We start from the raw sequence: 6,256 nt of genomic DNA, 5'->3' as shown, positions 1-6,256 counted from the left end.
CCCAATATGGAGCAGTTCATCGCCGCCCAGATGCAGATTCTGCAAGGAATCACTGCGGTTGTTCAACAAATTCAACAGAATCAACAACCCCAGCAGCAGCAGTATGCGCCCCGGGCCAGAGATAAGCACCGGGACTTCATGAGTCATCACCCGCCAACATTCTCTCATGCGGTTGATCCTCTGGATGTCGATGACTGGCTCAAGGTCATTGGAAAGAAGCTGGACATCACTCAGTGCAACGACCGAGAGAAGGTCTTGTACGCCTCGGGAAGACTCGAGGGAGCTGCGTCCGATTGGTGGGATGCCTTCACAGCGGCACATCCCAACGCAGATACCATAACCTGGCAGGAGTTCCAAGAGAACTTCCGCGCTCATCACATTCCATCGGGAATCATGAAGCTGAAGAAGAAGGAATTCCTTTCCCTTACTCAAGGGAATATGTCTGTAAGCGAGTATCGTGATCGCTTCACTCAGCTTTCACGCTACGCACCAGAAGAAGTGGACACTGATGAGAAGCGCCAAGAGCGTTTCCTGGAAGGGTTGATTGGACCTTTGAACTATCAACTTCAGAGTCACACTTTTCCCAACTTCCAGACACTGCTGAACAAGGCAATTGGCCTAGAAAGCAAAAGGAAGGAGCTATCTGACCATAAGAGAAAATTCCAAGGTCAGTCCAGCAGGAACACTCGTCCGAATAATGCTCAAGGTTCGCAGTTCCGCTCTGGAAATCAGGGTGGAAACAATTATCAAGTGCAACGCTCTGGACAGCAAAGCCAGAGAAATAATCAGAACCAGAACCAGCCAAGGAGCAACTCCCAGACCAACCAGAGGTCTGGTGGAAATTCACAGAACCGTCAGGTTGGCACCAACAACACGCAGGCCAGAAACAACGCACCTGTCCAACCCAACGGCTGTTTCAAGTGCGGTGAACTAGGCCACTATGCCAACAATTGCCCAAGGCGCAACCAGCAAACACCCCAAAGGAGCAACACTCAGAGAAATGACCAGAGCACCCCCGCTCGTGGATCTGCTCAGAACAAGACTCCGCAGAACCAGAGCCGAGGAAGGGTCAATCACGTCACTGCGGAATCAGTGCCTGAGGATGCCGACATAGTGTATGGTATGTTCCTTGTTAACTCCATACCTGCATCAGTTTTATTTGACTCTGGAGCATCGCATTCATTTATAACTGAGTCATTTGTGGAAAAGCATAACATACCTAAGTACCCTCTGAAGAGGATATTACACATTAGTTCACCGGGAGGTGACATGAAGGCCACACACTCATGCCCTCATGTTAATATCAAGATTCAAGGAATAGATTTTACAGTCGACCCAGTGGTCCTAGGATCCAACGGGATTGATGTGATTCTTGGATGCAATTGGTTGAAAAGTTGTGATGGAGTGATACGGTGTGCCAATGGAACAATTATGTTGACAAGTCCTTAAGGTGAAAGGATCCAAGTTAACATAGACAAGTCAACAGATGAAAAAGGGAAGACAGTGATCAATCACTTGGAAGAAAAGCCCTTGGAAAATATCAAAGTAGTGTGCGAATACCCAGACATATTTCCGGAGGAATTGCCAGGTATGCCACCTGACCGTGATATAGAGTTTTCTATTGAATTATTACCCGGAACCGCACCTATCTCGAAAAGACCATATAGAATGGATGTTAAAGATTTAGTAGAATTGAAGAAACAAATAGAAGAATTACTAGAAAAAGGTTTCATTCGCCCAAGTTCATCCCCTTGGGGAGCCCCAGTGCTATTTGTGAACAAGAAGGATGGTTCGAGGAGAATGTGTGTTGATTATAGAAGTTTGAATGAAGTAACCATCAAGAATAAATACCCACTACCTCGGATTGAAGATTTATTCGATCAAATGAAAGGAGCTAAGGTATTCTCGAAGATAGATCTGAGATCGGGATATCATCAGTTAAAGATTCGAGCAGAAGATGTACCGAAGACAGCCTTTACGACAAGATATGGATTATATGAGTTTTTGGTCATGTCGTTTGGACTGACTAATGCACCAGCATACTTTATGAACTTGATGAATAAAGTATTCATGGAATATCTGGATCAGTTTGTGGTCATATTTATTGACGACATACTGATATATTCTTCGAATGAAGAAGCACATGAAGATCATCTAAGGCTAGTTCTACAAAAGCTTCGTGACAACCAACTATACGCAAAATTCTCGAAGTGTGATTTTTGGTTGAAAGAAGTTGCTTTCTTAGGGCATATTGTTACCGACGGTGGAATTAAAGTGGACCCAGGAAAGATAAGTGAGATATTAAATTGGAAGCAACCTAAGGATGCTTCTAAGATCAGAAGTTTTCTTGGATTGGCAGGATACTATAGAATATTTATTGAAGGTTTTTCCAAGTTAGTGAAACCTCTTACCTCTCTACTGGAGAAAGGTAAAGAGTTCAAGTGGGATGAAGCTTGTCAAAATTGTTTTGAAGAACTCAAGAAGAGGTTAACCACTGCACCAATATTGGTAATGCCAGACATCCACAAGGGATTTGATGTGTATTGCGATGCATCACACCTTGGACTTGGATGTGTGCTAATGCAAGAAGGAAAGGTGATTGCTTATGCTTCAAGACAATTGAGAAAGCATGAGAAGAATTATCCTACGCATGATTTGGAACTAGCTGCCGTAGTGCATGCTTTGAAGATTTGGAGGCACTATATGATTGGAAACAAGTGCAAAATCTTCACGGATCACAAAAGCTTGAAATATATATTCACTCAGAAGGAACTCAACCTCAGACAGAGAAGATGGCTTGAGTTGATTAAAGATTATGATTTGGAAATACAATATCACCCCGGAAAAGCAAATGTAGTAGCTGATGCTTTGAGCCGTAAGGGTCAAGTAAACAACATCACTACTCATTTGATGTCACAGGAATTGTGCTGGGAAATGGAACGACTCAACCTTGGATTTCTCAATAATGTAGAAGCAACGGTGATGGAAGTCGAATCTACTTTGGAAGAAGAGATTCGTAAAGGACAAGAATCTGATGAGAAAATTAAGGAAATTAAAGCTTTGATTGGTTTGGGTAAAGCCCCAGATTTCACGGAAGATGAACAAGGCACAATATGGTTTAAGAAGAGAATCTGTGTACCAGAAATCGAGCACTTGCGCCAACTTATTTTGAGAGAAGCTCATGATTCAGCTTACTCTATTCACCCTGGAAGTACCAAGATGTACGAGGACCTTAAAGAAAAGTATTGGTGGTACGGATTGAAAAGAGATGTTGCTACTCATGTTGCATTATGTGACGTGTGTCAGCGAGTTAAAGCTGAACACCAAAGACCAGCAGGATTGCTACAACCTCTCAAGGTACCTGAATGGAAATGGGAAGAAATCAGTATGGATTTCATAGTTGGACTACCCCGTACTCGAGATGGCTATGATTCAATATGGGTCATAGTAGACAGGTTAACTAAAGTGGCACATTTTATACCTGTGAAGACAACTTACTCAGTAGCCCAGTTAGCAGAGTTATACATGTCAAGAATTGTTTGTCTGCATGGAGTACCGAAGAAGATCGTATCAGATCGAGAAACCCAGTTTACCTCGCGCTTTTGGAAAAGACTACATGAGTCCATGGATACCAAGCTAAACTTTAGTTTAGCTTATCATCCGCAGACGGATGGGCAAACGGAAAGAACAAACCAAGTGTTGGAAGATATGTTAAGAGCTTGCGCTCTAAAACATGGTAGAAGCTGGGATAAAAGTTTGCCTTATGCAAAATTTTCGTATAACAACAGTTATCAAGCAAGTCTCAAAATGGCACCGTTTGAGGCACTATATGGACGAAAGTGTAGAACACCGCTTTATTGGAATCAGACTGGGGAAAGTCAAGTATTTGGTCCAGAAATTCTCCAAGAGGCGGAAAAGCAAGTGCAAATCATCAGAGAAAATTTGAAGACAGCTCAGTCAAGACAGAAAAGCTATGCTGATAATAGAAGAAGAGAATTGATGTTTGAAGTAGGAGACTTTGTCTACCTTAAAGTTTCACCGATGAGAGGAATGAAAAGGTTTAAGGTTAAAGGAAAACTATCACCTCGCTATATTGGCCCATTCAAGATTTTGGAAAGAAAAGGCGAAGTAGCCTACCAGTTAGAGCTACCCGATAGACTGTCAGATGTGCATGACGTATTTCACGTATCACAACTCAAGAAGTGCTTAAGAGTACCAGAAGAACAGTTACCCATGGAAGAACTGAATGTTAATGAAGATTTGACTTATTCGGAGTATCCAATCAGAATTCTGGAAACATCTCGCAGAATTACACGGAGTAAAGTCATTAACATGTGCAAAGTTCAGTGGAGTCATCATTCGGAAGATGAAGCCACTTGGGAAAGAGAAGATGAACTCAGAGCAAAATTTCCCCAGTTATTCTCGGAAGTTTCTTAATCTCGAGGACGAGATTCTTTTTAAGAGGGGTAGGTTTGTAACACCATAAAAGCCATCAATTAAAATAATAAATTTAGATATTATATTGATTAGGGTAATAAAATTTTTAGTGTTTAATTGTTCATTTGCATCGTTTTCTTTGTATGCACTTGATTGATTATCGGATGATTGTTGTTAATTTCCTTTTAAAAAGAAATCTTAGTAATTAAACAATAATTGAGAAATATAATAATTATTAGTCTAAAAATGAGTATTTTGTTTATAAATATTTTTGGTGAATTTTTATAGATTTTTGAGCTCCTTAAATAAGCGTTTCGGAATTGTAAAAAAAAAACCAGCCGACCGGCCCACTTAGGGGCCCAAAATCCCCTAACCCTAACCCCTGCGCACCACGCGCGCGCGTCCCTGGGCAAAGCCCCAGCCGCCGCCACTCTCACTCTCTCTCCCTCCATTCTCTCTCTCCCACTCCCTCTCTCTACTCGTCTCTCTCCAGCGCGCAGGCGCCAGGTCAGGCCGCGTCCAGGCGCTCGGCCGTGCCCGACCGAGCCGGCCGCGACACCGCGCGCCCACCGCGCGACGCCTGGCCCCACCGCGCGACGGCTGCTTGGCGCCCTGCATCGAGCCGCCGCGACCCTGCCACGACTGCGATGCCTCGCGTCCGTTTGCCAAGCCGAGCCATGACCCGCGCGACCGTTTCTGCGATTAATGGAGCTTCAATCGCGGCCATGATTTTCCCTGCGTAATGGTAGCATCAAACGGACACCAGTTTCCTTTTCCCTCTCCCTGATTTCTCTCCGGTAACGTCTCCATTGATGGCCAGTGAAGGACGCCGGCGCCTCTCCCTCTCCCCTGGCCGACCCTTCATTTACCACCCTCTCTCTATAAAAGGCAGAGCCTCCCTCTCCCATCCTCCCAACCCAAGCTCATCCCATCTCTCTAGCTCGCCAGTGCACTGTTCGACGCCGTAATTAGTCGCCGGAGTTCACGGAGCCCGTAGTTCGCCGGAGTGTACCGTTCGTCGCCGGAGTTCGCCGGAGCGACACACTCGCCGTCCGTAGTCGAGCCCCGCTCTCCGTCCGGCCGAACCCCGTCGATCCATCCCCGTCACACGCGCGAACCCAAGGTTGATGACGACCCAAATCTATTTTGTGTATTTTATAAAGTGCTTTTGATTCGATTCATGTGTTGTATAGTTTGCTTGTTGTAATATAAACACATGTGATTCCGATTTATGTATTTGTGTGCGCTATGGAATTTGTTAGAAATATGTGATTAGTAGTGCACCGTGTTATTTCATGTTAATCGACGCGTTGAATTTTGGATTAGGAATATGACAACATTTAGTAGTCACACGTTGGCGATAAAAATGCTAGATAGGAATTTTTGTAGTTAAATTTGGTCACAATAAATTTTAGAAACTACTTGGAGAATTATAGGTGCATTTTTTTATGGATTAGAAACTGGTATAGAACTCATGTCATTTGATTAATATAGGATTTTAGATGATTTATCTAATTATTTTATTAGCATATTTTTTTTATAAAGAAAGGAGAAAATACCATTGGTAGATGGCAAAATAGGTTTTTGCTAGTCAAATAAACATATTCACAGATTTAGAACTTAAAATTTGTTAGAGTACTAGTTTATGTCAAATAACCCCGCTTGTGTTAGAAAATGTTCAATTAGTAGTTTATGTAGATTTTAGAATATTAATATTATTAGATTCATTTTTTTGGTCATACTAACTAATTTGTGCTAAAAGTAATAATAGGTATTAATTAATTTATTAGTATTAAAAGATAATAAGTATTTTCATTGA

Source organism: Zea mays, chromosome 1 (genome assembly GCF_902167145.1).
Source record: "Zea mays cultivar B73 chromosome 1, Zm-B73-REFERENCE-NAM-5.0, whole genome shotgun sequence".
Taxonomy (NCBI): Eukaryota; Viridiplantae; Streptophyta; class Magnoliopsida; order Poales; family Poaceae; genus Zea; species Zea mays.
This window is presented reverse-complemented; position numbering follows the sequence as displayed.